At 44.5% G+C, this 22,621-nt stretch overlaps 1 protein-coding gene across 2 annotated transcripts in view; it reads right to left on the bottom strand.

The window, feature by feature from the left end:
* LPIN2 (lipin 2) overlaps nt 1-22,621 on the bottom strand; it is a 599,770-nt gene that overhangs the window by 404,788 nt on the left and 172,361 nt on the right. The gene's annotated exons all lie outside the window — the stretch shown is intronic.

Genomic DNA, 22,621 nt, shown 5'->3' with positions numbered 1-22,621 from the left:
AAATGAACTAGTTAGCACAAAGTGAGAGAACAGAAGATGAATGCCATTTCCAAGTTTATTGACAGGTCAGATGGCCTTTTGTTTTTCCCCATGTAATGTTTTCTTCTAACGTACAAAAATACAATGTTGTATGGTATTCTTAAACTGCAATTCAACAAAACAGTCTACTGCATTTAACTACTCGGCTGGGAACTAAAGTGTGGCATAACATTTGTTCATGTAAAACCATTTCTACTCTCCTTTGCTACTGGGTGCACTGAAAAGGAAAAAGTGAAAGACTATGCAGACACTGAACTGATCTGCATATTAAATTAACAATTGTAGAACGACTACTGAAAGTGAAGTCCTCCATTCAAACAGATGTCTTTGTGCTGTCAGTACTATCACATAACATTATTTTTAACATGCAAGACAAAGAAATGACAGATTTATGAGGTAAGATGTATAGAAACTGGACTGAGACAAATCTGATGCTTTTCTACACATTTTGACATATAAGGTTCTGCAGACCTTTTGAAAAAATGTTGTCACAATGTAGTATATGTCTTACGAATACTGCAGAAATATGAATACAGAATAAATACTTGTTTAAGAGGCTTTTTGTTCTTTCTCTATAATGTCATTATGGTCCAAAGTGCCATTTGTGATTTATGCGACTGACTCACCTTACAAATGACAATGCACATTCTCTCTTCTGTTCCTTTTATAAGAAATATAGTTCACAAAACATTAGATCCGTTTTTGTAGTGATGGACTGTTCACTCCTCATCACAGCACTACAGAAATTCGAAGTTCATGCTGTTAGTTATGGAATACATTATGTGAGGCAGTATCAAATAGGTAACCTATTTCGGTCTTTATATATATATATGTATATATATGGAAAATGTCACTTACCCAGTGTACATCTGTTCGTGGCATTAGTCGCTGCAGATTCACATGCTGTGCACATCCCGCCATCTGGTGTTGGGCTCGGAGTGTTACAAGTTGTTTTTCTTCGAAGAAGTCTTTTCGAGTCACGAGATCGAGGGACTCCTCCCATTTCGGCTCCATTGCTTATGGGCGTCGACTCCATCTTAGATTGTTTTCCCCGCAGAGGGTGAGGTAGGAGTTGTATATGCTAGTAATAGTGCCCATGCAATGGAGTGAATACGTATGTACATAATGTAGTTTAAAGTAATATATTTACAAATATACAGATGTTCAAGATCAACTTCTAAACGGCTACAGGCTCCAGGGGAGGCGGGTGGGTGCATGTGAATCTGCAGCGACTAATGCCACGAACAGATGTACACTGGGTAAGTGACATTTTCCGTTCGATGGCATGTGTAGCTGCAGATACACATGCTGTGCATAGACTAGTAAGTAGTAATCTCCCCAAAAGCGGTGGTTCAGCCTGTAGGAGTTGAAGTTGTTTGAAACAATGTTCGTAGTACTGCTTGGCCTACTGTGGCTTGTTGTGTCGTTAGCACATCTACACAGTAGTGTTTGGTAAATGTATGAGGCGTAGACCATGTAGCTGCCTTACATATTTTGGTCATTGGAATATTTCCTAGAAAGGCCATGGTAGCACCTTTCTTTCTAGTTGAGTGTGCCTTTGGTGTAATAGGCAGTTCTGTTTTTGCTTTAAGATAACAGGTTTGAATGCACTTAACTATCCTTCTAGCAATGCCTTGTTTAGAAATTGGATTTCCTGTATGAGGTTTTTGGAAAGCAATAAATAATTGTTTTGTTTTGCGAATTAGTTTTGTTCTGTCAATGTAGTACATTAACGCTCTTTTGATGTCTAATGTATGTAGTGCTCTTTCAGCTACAGAGTCTGGCTGTGGGAAGAACACTGGTAATTCTACTGTTTGATTTAAGTGGAACGGTGATATGACTTTTGGTAAAAATTTAAGATTTGTCCGTAGAACTACTTTATGCTTGTGTATTTGAATAAATGGTTCTTGTATGGTAAATGCTTGAATCTCACTTACTCTTCTTAAAGATGTGATGGCAATTAAAAATGCAACTTTCCATGTTAAGTATTGCATTTCACAAGAGTGCATGGGCTCAAAAGGTGGACCCATGAGTCGTGTTAAGACAATGTTGAGGTTCCATGAAGGAACTTGTGGTGTTCTTGGTGGTATAATTCTCTTTAGACCTTCCATAAATGCTTTTATGACTGGTATCCTAAATAGAGAAGTTGAGTGTGTAATTTGCAGGTAAGCTGAAATTGCTGTAAGATGTATTTTAATGGAAGAAAAAGCTAGCTTTGATTTTTGCAAATGTAGTAAGTATCCTACGATGTCTTTGGCAGATGCGTGTAAGGGTTGAATTTGATTATTATGTTAGTAATTAACAAATCTTTTCCACTTATTTGCATAGCAATGTCTAGTGGTAGGTTTCCTAGCTTGTTTTATGACCTCCATACATTCATGTGTAAGGTCTAAGTGTCCGAACTCTAGGACTTCAGGAGCCAGATTGCTAGATTCAGCGATGCTGGATTTGGGTGTCTGATCTGTTGTTTGTGTTGCGTTAACAGATCTGGTATGTGTGGTAGTTTGACATGAGGCACTACTGAGAGGTCTAGTAGTGTTGTGTACCACGGTTGTCTTGCCCATGTTGGCGCTATTAGTATGAGTTTGAGTTTGTTTTGACTCAACTTGTTTACTAGATATGGAAGGAGTGGGAGAGGGGGAAAAGCGTAAGCAAATATCCTGACCAACTCATCCATAACGCATTGCCCTGAGACTGATCTTGTGGGTACCTGGATGCGAAGTTTTGGCATTTTGCGTTTTCCTTTGTTGCAAATAGATCTATTTGTGGTGTTCCCCAACTCTGGAAGTAAGTATTCAGTATTTGGGGGTGAATCTCCCATTCGTGGATCTGTTGGTGATCCCGAGAGAGATTGTCTGCTAACTGATTCTGAATTCCTGGAATAAATTGTGCTATTAGGTGAATGTGGTTGTGAATCGCCCAATGCCATATTCTCTGTGCCAGGAGACACAACTGTGTTGAGTGTGTCCCTCCCTGTTTGTTTAGGTAATACATTGTTGTCATGTTGTCTGTTTTGACAAGAATGTGTTTGTGGCTTATTATGGGTTGAAATGCTTTCAGCGCTAGAAATACAGCCAATAGTTCTAAGTGATTTATGTGAAACTGTTTTTGGTGAGTGTTCCACTGTCCTTGGATGCTGTATTGATTGAGGTGTGCTCCCCACCCTATCATGGAGGCATCTGTCGTTATTACATATTGTGGCACTGGGTCTTGGAAAGGCCGCCCTTGGTTTAAATTTATACTGTTCCACCATTGAAGCGAGGTGTATGTTTGGCGGTCTACCAACACCAGATCTAGAAGTTGACACTGTGCCTGTGACCACTGTGATGCTAGGCACTGTTGTAAGGGTCGCATGTGCAATCTTGCGTTTGGGACAATGGCTATGCATGAGGACATCATGCCTAGGAGTTTCATCACCCTCTTGACTTGTATTTTTTGTTTTGGATACATGGCCTGTATTACATTGTGAAATGCCTGAACCCTTTGTGGACTTGGAGTGGCAATCCCTTTTGCTGTGTTGATTGTCGCCCCTAAGTATTGCTGTGTTTGACATGGCAGAAGGTGTGACTGTGTAGTTGATTGAGAAACCTAGTTTGTGGAGGGTTTCTATGACATACTTTGTGTGTTGTGAACACCTTTTTAGCGTGTTGGTTTTGATTAACCAATCGTCTAGGTACGGGAATACATGTATGTGCTGCCTTCTGATATGTGCAGCTACTACTGCCAGGCACTTTGTAAAAACTCTTGGCACAGTTGTTATTCCGAATGGCAACACCTTGAATTGGTAATGTATCCCTTGGAATACAAACCTTAAGTACTTTCTGTGTGACGGATGTATCGGTATATGGAAATATGCATCCTTTAGGTCTAGTGTTGTCATGTAGTCTTGCTGTTTGAGTAGTGGGATTACGTCTTGTAATGTCACCATGTGAAAGTGATCTGATTTGATGTAGGTATTTAATGTTCGGAGATCTAATATAGGTCTCAGACTCTTGTCTTTTTTGGGTATGAGAAAGTACAGAGAGTAAACTCCTGTTCCTTTCTGGTGTTTTGGTACTAATTCTATTGCTTCTTTTAATAGCAATGCTTGAACTTCTAGTCCTAGAAGATCTATATGTTGTTTTGACATATTGTGTGTTTTTCAGTGGGACGTTTGGAGGGAATTTGAGAAATTCTATGCAATAACCATGCTGGATAATTGCCAGTACCCAAGTGTCTGTTGTTATCTCCTCCCAATGTTTGTAAAATTGTCTTAGTCTCCCCCCCACAGGTGTTATGTGTTGGGGATGTGTGACTTGGAAGTCACTGCTTGTTTTGAGGGGTTTTGGGGCTTTGGAACTTCCCTCTATTTTTTTTGTAATTGTCCCCCTCTATATTGCCCCCGAAAACTTCCCCGCTGATATTGGCTTTGATAAGTGGGCCTTGCTTGTGAGGTTGTGGCCTCTGTAGGTTGACCTCGAAACCCTCCCCTAAATTGTGTTTTGCGAAATGTGCCTCTGCTTTGTGGGGAGTAGAGTGCGCCCATGGCTTTTGCGGTATCAGTATCTTTTTTGAGTTTTTCAATAGCAGTGTCGACTTCCGGCCCAAACAACTGCTGTTCATTAAATGGCATATTCAGCACGGCTTGTTGTATTTCCGGCTTGAATCCTGACGTACGCAACCATGCGTGTCTCCTTATTGTTATTGCAGTATTTACTGTCCTTGCAGCCGTATCTGCTGTGTCCATTGATGACCATATCTGATTATTGGAGATACTTTGTCCTTCTTCTACCACTTGTGCCCTTTTCTGGAACTCTCTGGGTAAATGTTCTATGAAATGCTGCATTTCGTCCCAATGAGCTCTATCGTATCTTGCCAAAAGTGCTTGTGAATTGGCAATACGCCATTGGTTTGCTGCTTGTGCTGCAACTCTTTTACCCGCAGCATCGAATTTGCGAGACTCCTTGTCTGGAGGTGGTGCATCTCCCGAGGTATGAGAGTTTGCTCTCTTGCGAGCTGCCCCAACAACAACAGAATCTGGTGTTAATTGCTGCGTAATATAAACAGGGTCTGTTGGTGGTGGCTTGTACTTCTTTTCCACCCTTGGAGTTATGGCTCTGCCTTTTACAGGATCCTGAAATATTTGTTTGGAATGTTTTAGCATTCCCGGGAGCATAGGTAAGCTTTGGTATTGGCTATGAGTGGAGGAGAGTGTATTAAACAAAAAGTCATCCTCAATTCGTTCTGAATGCAAGGTGACGTTATGAAACGCAGCTGCCCTTGAGACCACCTGCGTGTAGGATGTACTGTCTTCAGGTGGCGATGGCCTCGCAGGGTAACAGTCTGGGCTGTTATCTGATACAGGAGCATCATAAAGGTCCCATGCATCAGGATCATCTTGACTCATTGCAGTATGAGTCGGGGATTGCATCAGTGGTTGAGTGGCTACCGGTGATGTGTGCATTGATGGTGGTGGAGTTGTTTGTCTTGCCACCTTTGCCTGTGGCTGCTTGTCCTTTTCTTGAAAGGCAAGTCTTCTTTTCATCTTAATTGGGGGAAGAGTGCTTATCTTCCCTGTGTCTTTTTGAATGTGGAGCCTTCTTTGAGTGTAGTCTGGCTCAACAGATTCAAGGTCCTCTCCGAACTTATGTCCTTGCATCTGGGAGGACAATCCCTGTTCCTCTGTGTAGGAACCTGTTTTCGGTTCCGAGGCTGGATGTTTCGGAATCGAAATCTTTTCGGTCGCCTTTTTGGGCTCCGAGGAAACCTTCTCTATTTTCGGCGTCGTGGTGTCTCTGTGCCGAACCATTTCGGTGCCACTGTCTCAGTGCCGAATCTGTTCGGAGCCGCTGTCTCGGGCCCGAGATTGCTGTGTGGCGGTATCTCGACCGGAGTCGGATGACTTCGCCACATGCATGCCCTTTTTCGGTGCCGATGATTGGTCACCTATTTTTCGGGTTAAGCCATGGCCTGTTGGCGGTGGCATCCCCTGGGCTTTTGTTGTCTTCTCGTGAGTTTTATGTTTCGACGTCTTACTCACGGTTTTCGGCGTTTCTTCGGGATCGAGCTCGTCCGAGTCCGATTCATGGATGGAGAAGGTTTCTTCTTCCTCCTCGAAACGCCCTTGTCCTGTCGGCGCCGACGCCATCTGCAGTCTTCTCGCTCTTCGGTCTCTTAATGTCTTCCTCGACCGAAACGCTCGACAGGCTTCACAGGTATCCTCCTTGTGCTCTGGAGACAGACACAAGTTACAGACCAGATGCTGATCGGTATATGGATACTTGTTATGACATTTTGGGCAGAATCGGAATGGGGTCCGTTCCATCAGCCTTGAAGAGACACGTGGCCGGGCCGACCAGGCCCCGACGGGGGGAAATCGAAAAAACCCCAAAGGGCCACCGGAGCTCTTCAAAAGTCGGTGTCGATCTGTTGTAACTAACCCGATACCGAACGCAAACAATACCGACGATTTTTCCGAGATTCTAACTAACTTTCCGAACCGAAACACGGAGCGAAAAGGAACACGTCCGAACCCGATGGCGGAAAAAAAACAATCTAAGATGGAGTCGACGCCCATGCGCAATGGAGCCGAAATGGCAGGAGTCCCTCGATCTCATGACTCGAAAAGACTTCTTCGAAGAAAAACAACTTGTAACACTCCGAGCCCAACACCAGATGGCGGGATGTGCACAGCATGTGTATCTGCAGCTACACATGCCATCGAACATATATATATATATATAGCGAGCGATGGATAGATAGATAGATAGATAGATAGATAGATAGATAGATAGATAGATAGATAGATAGATAGATAGATAGATAGATAGATAGATAGATAGATAAAACTTAAACTTGCCTAATGGTATACTTTACCCTATGGGAAACTTCATGTACTAAACAATTACTCCACAATGAAAAAGTTATTTTTCACCGGGGTTAGAATTTAATCACACCTTCCTAATTTTATCTGCAATCATGTAAACCTGCCTGTACATCAAACTACACGCTTACTGATTTTTTTAGTCTCTGATACAAAGGGTAAAGTAACGAAAACAAATACAATTGTATACAACACATTACACAACTTGAACATGACACATGCTCCCACAAGTACATAAGTCCACAAAACGCATAAGAACTCATTGTGTGATTAAATTCTATTTCCTGTGAAAATTTACTAGTCTCATGGTCCACCTTCGGGGGATGGGACATGGGGGATGGGACAATCAATTTTCTTAGCGTTAGATGGTTGTGTAGCATGATCAGGCATCTTGCAGAATGATGGCAAAGCCTCACAGGAATGTACAGTGGAATTTTCTGGGGAAATGCGCTGAGGGTCAAGGCTTGAACAGCCCAAACTCTAATGGGAATTTAGAGGGATGTAAGGATAATCTCAAAGTGATACAGGGTAAGTGACAAACACGAGGAAATACGAGTGACCCAGAAAATGAAATACATCAGGCCAGTTGATTGAGAGAGGAGTAGGGAATCACGCAAAATTGTTTGCCTCATGAGGCAATTGGTGGATGCAATAAACTGATCTTACCTTGGACAGGAGTAGAATTACACAGTTTAGATTCTAGGAATCGAGAAACGCCTTTGCCTTAGTGATGACAAAGTTGGAGGATGAGAGTGGTGGGTTTAGAGGAGAGATTTCATGGGCATACGGAGGATTTTGTTTGGCGTTTTGTTAACAACTCTTTACATGTTTTCCTAAACATAACAAGATACAAGAGAAAGGAACAATTTTCGTTATGAGGGGCAGATGCCCCATGTATATCGGAAAACAACATTAAGACCATAATAGGGAAAAGAAGCACTAGAGCAAAAATCATTTCCTGTTGTTCAGTGTAGGAAAGTACCATCTTGCCTGGCATGTTACCCCCATATTTCACTGTATATATATGTTGTTTTAGTCTATGTGTCCCTGGGACCCTGCCAGGCAGGGCCCCAGTGCTCATGAGTATGTGCCCTGTATGTGTTCCCTGTGTGATGCCTAACTGTCTCACTAAGGCTCTGCTAACCAGAACCTCAGTGGTTATGCTCTCTCTGCTTTCCAAATTTGTCACTAACAGGCTAGTGACTAAATTTACCAATTCACATTGGCATACTGGTACACCCATATAATTCCCTAGTATATGGTACTGAGGTACCCAGGGTATTGGGGTTCCAGGAGATCCCTATGGGCTGAGCATTGCTTTTGCCACCCATAGGGAGCTCTGACAATTCTTACACAGGCCTGCCACTGCAGCCTGCGTGAAATAACGTCCACGTTATTTCACAGCCATTTACCACTGCACTTAAGTAACTTATAAGTCACCTATATGTCTAACCTTCACTTGGTGAAGGTTGGGTGCAAAGTTACTTAGTGTGTGGGCACCCTGGCACTAGCCAAGGTGCCCCCACATCGTTCAGGGCAAATTCCCCGGACTTTGTGAGTGCGGGGACACCATTACACGTGTGCAATGCACATAGGTCACTACTTATGTACAGCGTCACAATGGTGACTCCGAACATGGCCATGTAACATGTCTAAGATCATGGAATTGACACCCCAATGCCATTCTGGCATTGGGGGGACAATTCCATGATCCCCCGGGTCTCTAGCATAGTACCCGGGTACTGCCAAACTGCCTTTCCGGGGTCTCCACTGCAGCTGCTGCCAACCCCTCAGACAGGTTTCTGCCCTCCTGGGGTCCAGGCAGCCCTAGCCCAGGAAGGCAGAACAAAGGATTTCCTCTGAGAGATGGTGTAACACCCTCTCCCTTTGGAAATCGGTGTGAGGGCTGGGGAGGAGGAGTAGCCTCCCCCAGCCTCTGGAAATGCTTTGATGGGCACAGATGGTGCCTATCTCTGCATAAGCCAGTCTACACCGGTTTAGGGATCCCCCAGCCCTGCTCTGGCGCGAAACTGGACAAAGGAAAGGGGAGTGACCACTCCCCTGACCTGCACGTCCCAGGGGATGTGCCCAGAGCTCCTCCAGTGTGTCCCAGACCTCTGCCATCTTGGAAACAGAGGTGTTTGTGGCACACTGGACTGCTCTGAGTGGCCAGTGCCAGCAGGTGACGTCAGAGGCTCCTGCTGATAGGCTCTTACCTCTCTTGGTAGCCAATCCTCCTTCCTTGGTAGCCAAACCTCCTTTTCTGGCTATTTAGGGTCTCTGCTTTGGGAAATCCTTTAGATAACGAATGCAAGAGCTCACCAGAGTTCCTCTGCATCTCCCTCTTCACCTTCTACCAAGGATCGACCGCTGACTGCTCAGGACGCCTGCAAAACCGCAACAAAGTAGCAAGACGACTACTAGCAACCTTGTATCGCTTCATCCTGCCGGCTTTCTCGACTGTTTCCAGGTGGTGCATGCTCTGGGGGTAGCCTGCCTCCTCTCTGCAGCAGGAGCTCTGAAGAGATCTCCTGTGGGTCGACGGAATCTTCCCCCTGCAACCGCAGGCACCAAAAGACTGCATTACTGGTCCACTGGGTCCCCTCAGCACGACGGGCGTGGTCCCTGGAACTCAGCAATTCTGTCCAAGTGACTCCCACAGTCCAGTGACTCTTCAGTCCAAGTTTGGTGGAGGTAAGTCCTTGCCTCCCCACGCTAGACTGCATTGCTGGGTACCCCGTGATTTGCAGCTGCTCCGGCTCCTGTGCACTCTTCCAGGATTTCCTTCGTGCACAGCCAAGCCTGGGTCCCCGACACTCCTTCCTGCAGTGCACAACCTTCTGAGTTGTCCTCCGGCGTCGTGGGACTCCCTTTTGTGACTACGGGTGGACTCCGGTTCACTTTTGTTCTAAGTGCCTGTTCAGGTACTTCTGCGGGTGCTGCCTCCTTCTTTGAGGGCTCCCTGAGATGCTGGGTGCCCCCTCTGTCTCCTCCAAGTGGCGACATCCTGGCCCCTCCTGGGCCACAGCAGCACCCAAAAACCTCTACTGCAACCCTTGCAGCTAGCAAGTTTTGTTTGTGGTCTTTCTGCGTGGGAACACCTCTGCAAGCTTAATTGTGACGTGGGACATCCGTCTTCCAAAGGAGAAGTCCCTAGCTCTCTTCTTTCTTGCATAACTCCAAGCTTCTTCCAACCGATGGCAGCTTCCTTGAACCCTCAGCTGGCATTTCCTGGGCTCCTGCCCACTCTCGACAATGTCGCGACTATTGGACTTGGTCCCCTTCTCTTACAGGTACTCCACTGTTGTTGCATTGCTTGTGTTTGTTCCTCCTGCAGAAACCCCCTATCACGACTTCTGTGCTCTCTGGGGGTAGTAGGTGCACTTTACAGCTACCTTTCAGGGTCTTGGGGTGGGCTATTTTTCTAACCCTCACTGTTTTCTTACAGTCCCAGTGACCCTGTACAAGCTCACATAGGTTTGGGGTCCATTTGTGGTTCGCATTTCACTTTTGGAGTATATGGTTTGTGTTGCCCCTATACCCATGTGCTCCTATCGCAATCTACTGTAATTTTACACTGCTTGCATTACTTTTCTTGCTATTACCTGCATAATTTTGGTTTGTGTACATATATCTTGTATATATATCTTATCCTCATACTGAGGGTACTCACTGAGATACTTTTGGCATATTGTCATAAAAATAAAGTGCCTTTATTTTTAGTACTTCTGTGTATTGTGTTTTTTTAATATTGTGCATTTGACACTAGTGGTATAGTAGGAGCTTTACATGTCTCCTAGTTCAGCCTAAGCTGCTTTGCCATAGCTACCTTCTATCAGCCTAAGCTGCTAGAAACACCTCTTCTACACTAATAAGGGATAACTGGACCTGGCACAAGGTTTAAGTACCTCTGGTACCCACTACAAGCCAGGCCAGCCTCCTACATTCGGTACCTAGTTGACTTCAATACAGTATCAACTAGAGCAGTACAGTTTATGGACGATCCTAATGAGGGTCAAGTGCAAGAGGTTGCGAGAGGGAAAGTTATGAGGTCAGTACCAGGAAGTGTGGTCAGTCGGTGGCAAGAGTGCAAAGGTGAGTTGACTTTGTTAAAGGTAGCAGTCACTGAAGGATTACTTTAAGGCCACAGGAAAAAAGAAAGGTATGTGCGATGTCTTCTTCCAAAAAAAAACAGAAGACCATCTGGAAAAGGTAAGTCTTTATTCAGGCACCTCAGCCTCTCGCCAACTGCCAGTTTTCTCCTCCCATTACCCCCAACTTTCTTTTCCTTACCTCATCACATTCTCATGACATAACATTCTAAAATAGGAACTAAAACTTCCCTTTTAACACAATATGCCACAGTATTCTTGGGCTCTCACGTATTCAGACAGTGAGTGAAATTTGAAGTTTTTCCAGTGGCTGCACCAGTTATACAGCATCAAAAAAGGGTGTACTTTGTGAAATCTAAAGGATCGATTATGGGTGGCACTTGAATCAGCGCATACAGAATTGAGGGCGGAAATGACTCACCATCAATTGCAGACATTTATGAGCAGAGAAACAACACCAGAATGAACAGACTAAGATACTGTGAGCGGAAAGGCGGATCAGCGCAAGATGTGTTGTATGGAAAATGTCACTTGCCCAGTGTACATCTGTTTGTGGCATGAGACGCTGCATATTCACATGCTGTGCATTATCCTGCCATCTAGTGTTGGGCTCGGAGTGTTACAAGTTGTTTTTCTTCGAAGAAGTATTTTCGAGTCACGAGACCGAGGGACTCCTCCCTTTTGGCTCCATTGCGCATGGGCGTCGACTCCATCTTAGATTGCTTTCCCCGCAGAGGGTGAGGTAGGAGTTGTGTATATAGTAAAAGTGCCCATGCAATGGAGTGAGTATGTATGTACATAATGTGTATAAAAAATATATTTACAAACTTACAAATGTACAAGTTTTATCAACTTATGACGGCTACAGGCTGCCGGGGAGGCGGGAGGGCGCATGTGAATCTGCAGCGTCTCATGCCACGAACAGATGTACTCTGGGTAAGTGACATTTTCCGTTCGATGGCATGTGTAGCTGCAGATACACATGCTGTGCATAGACTAGTAAGCAGTTATCTCCCCAAAAGCGGTGGCTTAGCCTATAGGAGTTGAAGTTGTTTGAAATAATGTTCGTAATACAGCCTGTCCTACTGTGGCTTGTTGTGTCGTTAACACATCAACACAGTAATGTTTTGTGAATGTATGAGGCGTAGACCATGTGGCTGCCTTACATATTTCTGTCATAGGTATATTTCCTAGAAAGGCCTAGTGGAGTGCGCCTTTGGCGGAACAGGTAGATCTCTTTTTGCTTTAATATAGCATGTCTGAATACATTTCACTATCCATCTGGCAATGCCTTGTTTGGATATTGGATTTCCTGCATGAGGCTTTTGGAAGGCTACAAACAATTGCTTTGTTTTGCAAAACTGTTTTGTTCTATCAATATAATACATTAGTGCTCTTTTAATGTTTAACGTATGTAAGGCTCTTTCAGCTACTGAGTCTGGTTGTGGAAAAAAGACTGGGAGTTCCACTGTTTGGTTTAGGTGGAACGGTGATATAACTTTTGGTAAGAACTTGGGATTTGTACGGAGAACCACTTTATGTTTGTGTATTTGTATAAAGGGTTATTGTATAGTAAATGCTTGTATTTCACTTACTCTTCTAAGAGATGTGATAGCTATTAGGAAGGCTACTTTCCAGGTTAAGTATTGCATCTCACAAGAGTGCATGGGTTCAAATGGTGGACCCATGAGTCGTGTTAATACAATATTGAGGTTCCACGAGGGAACTGGTGGTATTCTTGGGGGTATGATTCTTTTTAAACCCTCCATAAATGCTTTGATGACTGGGATTCTAAAGAGTGATGTTGAATGTGTAATCTTCAGATAGGCAGATATTGCTGTGAGATGTATTTTAATGGAAGAAAAAGCTAGATTAGATTTTTGTAAGTGTAATAAGTAGCTTACTATGTTTTTTGCGGAAGCATGTAGTGGTTGAATTTGATTATTATATCAGTAATAGACAAATCTTTTCCATTTATTTGCGTAACAATGTCTTGTAGTTGGTTTTCTAGCTTGTTTAATAACCTCCATACATTCTTGTGTAAGGTCTAAATACCCAAATTCTAAAACTTCAGGTGCCAGATTGCTAGATTGAGCGATGCTGGATTCGGGTGTCTGATCTGATGTTTGTGTTGAGTTAACAGATCTGGTCTGTTTGGTAGTTTGATATGAGGTACTACTGACAGGTCTAGTAATGTTGTATACCATGGCTGGCGAGCCCAGGTTGGTGCTATTAGTATTAGTTTGAGTTTGTTTTGACTCAATTTGTTTACCAGATACGGAAGGAGTGGGAGAAGGGGAAAAGCGTAAGCAAATATCCCTGACCAACTCATCCATAACGCATTGCCCTTGGAGTGAGGGTGTGGATACCTGGACGCGAAGTTTTGGCATTTTGCGTTTTCTTATTAGGTCTATTTGTGGTGTTCCTCAGCTTCGAAAGTAAGTTTGTAGTATCTGGGGATGAATTTCCCATTTGTGTGTTTGTTGGTGATCTCGACTGAGATTGTCGGCTAACTGGTTTTGAATTCCTGGGATGTACTGTGCTATTAGGCGAATGTGATTGTGAATCGCCCAATGCCAAATCTTTTGTGCTAAGATACACAGTTGTGATGAGTGTGTCCCTCCCTGTTTGTTTAGGTAATACATTGTTGTCATGTTGTCTGTTTTGACAAGAATGTGTTTGTGGGCTATTAGCGGTTGAAATGCTTTCAATGCTAGAAATACCGCTAACAGCTCTAAATGGTTTATATGCAATAGCCTTTGTTGAACGTCCCATGGTCCCTGTATGCTGTGCTGGTTGAGGGGTGCTCCCCACCCTATCATGGAAGCATCTGTTGTGATCACGTATTGAGGCACTGGGTCTTGGAATGGCCGCCCTTGGTTTAAATTTATAGGATTCCACCATTGAAGCGAGGACTGTGTTTGGCGGTCTATCAACACTAGATCTTGAAGTTGACCCTGTGCTTGTGTCCTTTGAGTTGTTAGGCACTGTTGTAAGGGCCGCATGTGTAGCCTTGCATTTGGGACAATGGCTATGCATGAAGACATCATGCCTAGGAGTTTCATTACAAACCTCAATTGATAGTGTTGGTTTGGGTGTATGTTTAGTATTATATTTTGGAAGGCTTGTACTCTTTGTGGACTTGTAGTGGCAATCCCTTTTTGTGTGTTGATTGTTGCTCCTAGGTATTGTTGTATTTGACACAGATGTAGATGTGATTTTTGGTAGTTTATAGAGAACCCTAACTTGTGAAGGGTTTCTATGATGTAGTCTGTGTGTAGAAGACACTGTTGCTGAGTGCTGGTTTTTATTAACCAATCGTCCACGTAAGGGAATACATGCATGTGCTGTCTTCTGATGCGAGCAGCTACTACTGCAAGACATTTTGTGAATACCCTTGGGGCTGTTGTGATGCCGAATGGTAGCACTTTGAATTGGTAATGCACGACTTGGATTACGAACCTCAAGTATTTCCTGTGGGAAGGATGTATGTATATGTGGAAATAAGCATCTTTGAGATCTAATGTTGACATGTAGTCCTGTTGTTTGAGCAAGGGAATCACGTCTTGAAGTGTTACCATGTGAAAATGATCTGATTTGATGTAATGATTTAGTGTTCTGAGGTCTAATATGGGTCTCAGTGTTTTGTCCTTTTTCGGAATTAGGAAATACAGGGAGTAAACTCCTGTTCCTTTTTGATGGTTGGGTACTAGTTCTATTGCTTCCTTTTGTAACAATGCTTGGACTTCTAGTTGTAACAGATCTAAGGGGGTTATTCTAACTTTGGAGGAGGTGTTAATCCGTCCCAAAAGTGACGGAAAATTGACGGATTTACCACCAGCCGTATTACGAGTCCATTATATCCTATGGAACTCGTAATACGGCTGGTGGTATATCCATCACTTTACCGTCACTTTTGGGACGGATTAACACTCCTCCAAAGTTAGAATAACCCCCTAAGTGTTGTTTGGACATGCTGTGTGCTCTTGGAGGCACATCTGGTGGCAAATGTAGGAATTCTATGCAATAACCATGTTGGATAATGGCTAGGACCCACGGGTCCGTAGTTATGTGTTCAAAGTTTTGGTAATAATCTGTGAGCCTCCCCCCCCCCCCCCCCACTGGTGTTGTGTGTTTGTGACATTGGAGTCACTGTTTAGTTTGTGGGGTTTTTGGGCTTTGGAATTTCCCTCTTGTTTTAGGGAACTGTCCACCCCTATATTGTCCCTGAAAACCTCCTGTGTGGGTCTAACTTGTGAGGTGGAGGGCTCTGTGCTCTGGGCCCGAAACCCCCCTCTAAAGTGCGGCTTCCTAAAAGTGCCTCTGCTCTGTGGGGAGTAGAGTGTGCCCATGGCTTTTGCCGTATCAGTGTCTTTCTTCAGTTTGTCTTTCGCTGTATCCACCTCCGGCCCAAACAATTGTTGTCAGTTGAAAGGCATATTCAGCACAGCCTGCTGGATATCTGGCTTAAATCCGGAGGTGCGTAGCCACGCGTGTCTCCTAATGGTTACCGCCATGTTTACTGTCCTGGCCGCTGTGTCTGCTGAGTCCATAGCCGACCTTATTTGGTTGTTGGAGATAGTTTGGCCCTCCTCGACAACCTGTTCAGCAAGTTTCTGGAACTCTGTTCGAAGGTGTTGAATGAAATGCTGCATTTCGTCCCAATGTGCCCTGTTGTATCTGGCCAGTAGAGCTTGCGAATTGGCAATTCGCCATTGATTGGCTGCCTGTGCTGCCACCCTTTTGCCTGCTGCATCGAATTTCCGACTTTCTTTGTCGGGTGGTGGTGCGTCTCCAGAAGTTTGTGAGTTTGCCCTCTTCCGGGCTGCTCCTACTACCACCGAATCAGGAGTTAAGTGTTGTGTAATGTACACAGGGTCTGTAGGGGGAGGTTCATATTTTCTCTCCACCCTAGGTGTAATGGCTCTGCTCTTGACAAGGTCTTGAAACACCTGTTTGGCGTGTTTTAACATGCCTGGTAACATTGGTAAACTTTGGTATTGGCTGTGCGTAGATGACAGGGTATTGAACAAGAAGTCATCTTCTATGGGCTCTGCATGCAATGCTACGTTGTGAAAAGTAGCTGCCCTGGAAACCACCTGCATGTAAGCAGTACTGTCCTCCAGTGGTGATGGCCTTGCCGGGTAGCAATCCGGACTATTATCTGAGAACGGTGCATCATACAAATCCCATGCATCCGGGTCATCTTGGCTCATCCCTGTGTGCGTTGGTGACTGCATCATTGGGGGTGTTGCTACTGGGGACAGATGTGGCGAGTGCGGTGGCGATGGCTGTGGAGAAAACTGTGTTGGTGTTTTTTCTTTAGCCACTTTTGCTTTTGGCTTCATTTCCGCCTCTTGGAATGCGAGCTTCCGCTTCATTTTAATTGGAGGAAGAGTTCTGATTTTCCCCGTGTCTTTTTGTATATGGAGCCTCCTCTGGGTATGGTCTGGCTCTCCCATGCCCAGTTCTTGTTCAAACCTGTGGCCTTGTAATTGTGAGGAAAGGCCCTGTTCGTCTGTATAGGAGCTGTGTTTCGGCTCCGAGGCTGCATGTTTCGGTACCGAAACCTTTTCGGTAGTCCTTTTCGGTTCTGAGGAAACCTTTTTGGCCTTCGGGGTGCCAATTTCTCGTGTCGAGTCTGGTCGGAGCAGGTATCTAGGTGCCGAATCTGTTCGGAGCCGGTATCTCGACCGGACTCGGATGTCTTCGGCTGCTGGGAGGCCTTTTTCGGTGCCGATGTTTGGTCACCGTGTTTTCGGGTACAGCCATGGCCTGTTGGCGGTGGCGTCCCCTGGGCCTTCATGATTTTTGAGTGAGTTTTTGCCGGGCTGGTTTACTCACGGTTTGTTGCCTCGTCGGCTGCTCACTCTCAGACTCGTCAGAGTCCGAATCTGGAATGGAGAAAGTCTCCTCTTCTTTGACGTCGGGTGTCCTGCCGGTGTCGACGCCATTTGAAGTCTTCGAGCTTGACGATCACGCAGGGTCTTCTTGGATCGAAATGCCCGACAGGCCTTGCACGTATCCTCTTTGTCTTTGGGGGACAAACACAGATTACAGACCAAGTGTTGGTCTGTATAACGATACTTAGCGTGGAAGTTGGGGCAGAAGCGGAAGGGGGTTCGTTCCATGAGCCTTGAAGATGGACGCGGTCGGGCCGACCAGGCCCCGCTGCGGAGTGGAAGCCCCGAAGGGCTGCCGGAGCTCTTCTTTCTTCAGTGTCGATGTGCTAGCACTAACCTGGTACCGAGCGCAAACAATACCGTCAAATTTTCCGATTGATAACTATCTTTTCCGAACCGAAACACTGAGCGAAGAGGAACACGTCCGAACCCGATGGCGGAAAGAAAACAATCTAAGATGGAGTTGACACCCATGCGCAATGGAGCCAAAAGGGAGGAGTCCCTCGGTCTTGTGACTCGAAAAGACTTCTTCGAAGAAAAACAACTTGTAACACTCCGAGCACAACACTAGATGGCAGGATAATGCACAGCATGTGTATCTGCAGCTACACATGCCATCAAACATATATATGTACATCATGAAAGGTCCGCAGATCAGGTCAAATATTTGGACCCTGATCTTGTGAATCACTTGCGGACTGGTGTGTCGCCATCAGTGGTGAAGAATACAGATTTTGGTAGTACCAGTAAAATCACCAGCAATTTACATCTGGAATGTGATAGTTTGGGTAGACCAGGCATGTTGTGTGCCTTACCTTAATGTGCTGAGCAGTGCATAGGTTAATTGCTGCCAGACGATACAGTAGTCCAGATCTCTCCAGTAGCAATCTGGCCTAGGATAATAACACTGGACATGTTTTAGATCAGATTGCCAAAAGCTTAATGAGGAAGTACTGGATCAGAACTGGAACAATTGCTCTGCCCAAGTGAGCAGATGTATGAGCCGCTGGGCAAAGAAACATCTCCAGCTGAGGTGAGTGCAGCAGCCACTCCTCAATTCAGTGCCCTAGTGGTCCCCAACCCTTGTGGTCCGGGGACCACTGGGGGGCTTCGAAGCCTACCCAGGGGGTCTGTGACTGCTTAGAAAATGAAATAATATTCACAGATTAATAAAGGGTTATACATTTAAAAAAAAAAGAAAAATGTAAATCTTAACATTTTTTAAATGTTCTATAAATGTGAAGGAATTTAAAATTGGAGGCTAAAATGTAAGACAGTGTCCTCATTTTGATTTTTGGAAGCAAGTGCATCAAACAGAATGGATGAATAGTGGCCTAATTTGAATTAGGGCCCAACCTTTCCATTACAATGTTGCTTTTTTATATTTGTGAAAAAAATAAATTTTATTAAATATTTTGTGTATTTGTTTAAAAAAATGCTTGTGTCTGTGTTTTTTGTGTATTGTTTTGGGGTTCAAATCACCAAAATTCTTAGGCTGGGGTCGCCTGCTTTAAGTAATGACTCAATGGGGCTCCCGGATTCCAATAGTGATTCGATGGGGGTCCTTTGGGTCCAGTAATGATTAAGTGGGTGTCCACAGGAGTCAAAAGGTTGATAACCATTGCCTTACATGTTTCCCTTGGAGTGTTAGGACAAGGGCTTTAATGCAATATGTGGAACGCAGGAGATCACAACAAAATCAACTCTTTAGTCAAACCCCTGAGAAATTTACGAAGGAGCTAGTTTGAGGAGTGCAGAGCAAGGAGAGAGCAACAAAAAAAAATGGAGTGCTCATAGAAAATGTAAGTTCCCTGACATTAGCTGTGGAAGGACACAAGTCATCCAATAAAAAGAGGGTAAAGAAGCTATGCGTCAGGGCAGGGAGAAACACAAGTAAAGAAAGGAAACTACTGATCAAGAAGTAAGCAAACAAGTGACAAGAAAACCAACCTATAATAAGCAATCTCCTGTGTGGTGTGAAAATCATGCATGGTTTCATTTGAGAATGGATCTTCCACCAGGACGCCGTACAGTCCAAAGTCCACTCCCTTTTAAGCACACCACATTATTATGCATAGTCAGATCGGGGAGTCCGGCAGGGTCCTGGATGCTGCCTGAGTTCACAGGCAAACACCTACACAAAATAGACGTTGCTGGCATCGTCATTTGTACTGAGCATCCAATACATATTTTTCTGCAACAAGTTAAAGGACTAGGGTGCCCGTCAGTGAATAGTTGATTTACATTTTGAATGCTTTTGGATACATTTTGCCCAGTGTATTGGTTCTGATGCTTATCCATACGTAGGCACCGGTGAGTGGTTAGGGGCCAATCCCTACTTATTTGTGCCCAAGCTTTCAATTTGTCAGTGTGTCATCAAAGTTGCTTGGGGGCATTGCAGTGGAAAAGAATAGTCATATCTCCCCTTGTATCACATACATGTCCAGTTCAAACGACACCAGGAAGGAAGACTAGCCTCCTTGGTTAGGGAGAAAACAAGCCAACTGTGAGAAACCAGCAGTAAATGTGAATGTGGGGGAGTCACAGACCGCCTGAAGTGGGTTGAGTGCAATTTGTTGCGCTTGCACTGAGGAAAAAAGCCATGCAAAGGATTTAATGAGTGACACAAACTTCTATAGGATGTTCTTGTAAATCAACGAGGGCAGCAAGCCAAGTACATAATTGAACTTTGGTGTTACATTCATTTAAACTACTTGCACCCTGCCCCACAAAGACTTAGAGTCTCCTAGTTAATCATGTCATTGAGAGTTTTGTCAATCGAAGAGTTCAAGTTCGATTGTACCATCTTGCCTAGGACCATGCTTAGGAGTATGTCCCAGTATTTTAGGTTCCCCAGATGCCACCACACCTTATGTCCACCAAGACAGGGTCTTGTTATAAGCTTGGACATGGGAAGCGTTTCACACTAGTACCAACTGATCTCATAGCCAGAGAAGGCAGAAAAAGGTGCAGCTGGGGATGCCTAAACTTATCATCAGATATCATCTGCATTAAGACAGGACTTCTCTAAGCCAAAACAGGTGGGTATATCCAATATGTGGTCTGAGAGTAGAATCAGCACTGAAAGCGGTTGTGGCACTAATGGAAAAGAGCAATGGCGATAGCAGGCATCCCTGGCTTGTTCCTTTGCTGTTTAGGAAATGGGAGTGAAAAGAAACCCCCACAATTTACCAATGCCCCTAACTTTTGATACAACCACCTGACTCTTTTGATACAAAACCCTGGCCCAAACCCACCATTTCTATGCCCTAAAAAAAAACGATTAAACATGATTAAAGGGTTTCTCCACTTCCAACAAGGCTGCAGCACTCTGCCTGGATAGTCACAGGTTTACCTTTGTTTCCCGGGAGAGACCATGGAGGGGGTGATCATTGATAAGTAAGGTCATTCATAAAGGACTTAGTTTCCCAGTAGTTCATTACCGATCAGCACTATCAGGTTTTTCTAGATCCCCATCGCCACAATCAGCATCTATTTCCTAATGTAAGATGGAAAATAAAATTAAATAGACTGTGTGAGGTCTTACTTTTTCATGTTTAATGGCTTGGGGTGCACTAGGTCACTCACAGTTATGCAGCACTGTGCCAGGGAGAAAGTCAAGAAAGGCTCAAGTGCATTGCACTATCTTCGCCACCTGAGGCAGGAAGTAAGTGCTCAGCTCCAACATTCTGGTGCGGCTGGGGTTGCTGTAAATCACAGGTCTCTGGGCGTTGAACCAGGTGGCAATGAGAGGGAATTGGAACTTCAACTTAGCACAATAGAGGGCCAGTACAGAGTCCGTGCCACTGGAGGAACTACAGGAGAGCTCCATAATAAAGCAGCTTGAACGGCCATTTTCTGTCGAGCTGAAGCTGGCGCACAGTGTCATTGTTTGTCACAAGTGCTGTCCCTCATTCTTAACCACCACTCAGCCTGGGCCTTACTAGCTGTCGGGGACATGGAGGAGGCTGCTTTTGGGGTATCCTGCTGACACTTGGGGACTTAATTCCCCCGTCCACCCATGCTCCAGGAGACGCGTTTGATGACGGTGCTGACAGGGGACCCGGCTGCCCTTCCGCCACGCTTATAAGCGTTTGTGCAATACTACAGCGGAGGACATTGAGGAGGCTGCTTTTGGGGTATACTCCCCCAACAGACCCTGATGACACTTGGGGAATCCATCCCCATCCACACAATAGGAGACATGTTTGCGGCTTGTTGCTGCCAAGGGGCGGGGCTGCCCTTCAAACGTGCAAATAAGCATTTGTGCAATCCTGCAGTGCGGGACTTTGAGGAGACTGCTTTTGGGGTATCCTGCCCCAACAGACCCTGCTGACACTTGGGGACTCCATCCCGCATCCACTCATTCACTGGGAGGTGCGTTTGCTGCACAGAAAATATAGCCATCAATGAGTCCTTGATCCTTTACAAATGCTTTTCAGACTGTACATTGTCAGCAAAAGAGTTCACTATGGCATCAAGTTGGGCATACTGTGTGAGAGCTCTACTGGTTTTGCATACAGCTTGAGTGTGTATACAGGGAAGGACTCAATAAAATCCTGTAAGGTGCCTTCCCACGCTAGGAGTCACATGAACAAATGTATAGGTGCCAGGGCAACTGAGCCTTCTTTGTCAGCCAAAATGTAAAAATGGCCCTTAATAACAACTCAATTTTTTAATTTGTTTTTTGCAACACGGGAAGCTGTGGATTTTGGACCCCAGTTCAGCGAGCACCCTGGCAAACCTGCACATTTTTAAAAAACAGACAACCAGGGGAGCCAGGAGTAATGACTTTCAAGGCTCTCACCAGTTAATTTCACCCAGAAGCCCTTGCTAACGTCCCTTTGGAAAGAAACTCACATTTTCCTATTTTCCTCACATTTCTGTGACGGAAAGATCTGGAATCTGGGGGAATCCAGAGGTTTTCTCCCACCATGAGTACCCACGTCTCCCGATAAGAATGGTACCCCACTTGTGGCGGTGGGACAAGAGAAAACAACACATAGGTCCCTAAATCGCTAAGTTAAGAGATAAGCAATAGGTGTAGGTGCTGTATTCGGGCTGTGCTGTGGTACCACCCATGTAAGCCTACAAACCATAGACATTTTTTTTAAACTAGACTACCAAGGGAGTCCATAGGTGCCAGCTGAGCTAAGGTCCAAAGTCTACAGATAACCGCCTTGTAAAAAAAAAAAAGAGTCAGTTTTGAGTGGAGAAATGTGATCCATTCATGTTGCGTTTTGGGCAGTTTACTGTCATGGGCACTAGGCCTACCCACTCAAGTGAGGTACCATTTATATTGGCAGTCTTATGGGAACACACAATAATAGTACAACATTTGTTATTACCAATTGGTTTTTGCTGTATTTGTTCCTTTCAAAGGTAAGCCAGTGTGTAAGAAAGAAGACATTTTGAAAAAAAAAAAAATTAAAAAAAACTCTAAATCATACGTTAGTATGGGTACCCACAAATTCAGGGATGTACAAATAACCTCTGCTCCTAAACACCATACAACTGTGCCCATTTCAGAAATACATAATGTTCTTGGACTGTTTTTTCCTACTCATTTTCAGTATTTCTTTATTTTAATAGTTATTTCCTATCTACACATATAACCCCTTACTGAATTCAGAATTTTGTCTAGTTTTCAGAAATCTATAACTTTATTGGGTACACCCATGGGTTTCACAATGGTTTCCACCACC

The sequence above is a fragment of the Pleurodeles waltl genome, chromosome 2_2 (genome assembly GCF_031143425.1).
Source record: "Pleurodeles waltl isolate 20211129_DDA chromosome 2_2, aPleWal1.hap1.20221129, whole genome shotgun sequence".
NCBI classification, from domain to species: domain Eukaryota; kingdom Metazoa; phylum Chordata; class Amphibia; order Caudata; family Salamandridae; genus Pleurodeles; species Pleurodeles waltl.
This window is presented reverse-complemented; position numbering and strand designations above follow the sequence as displayed.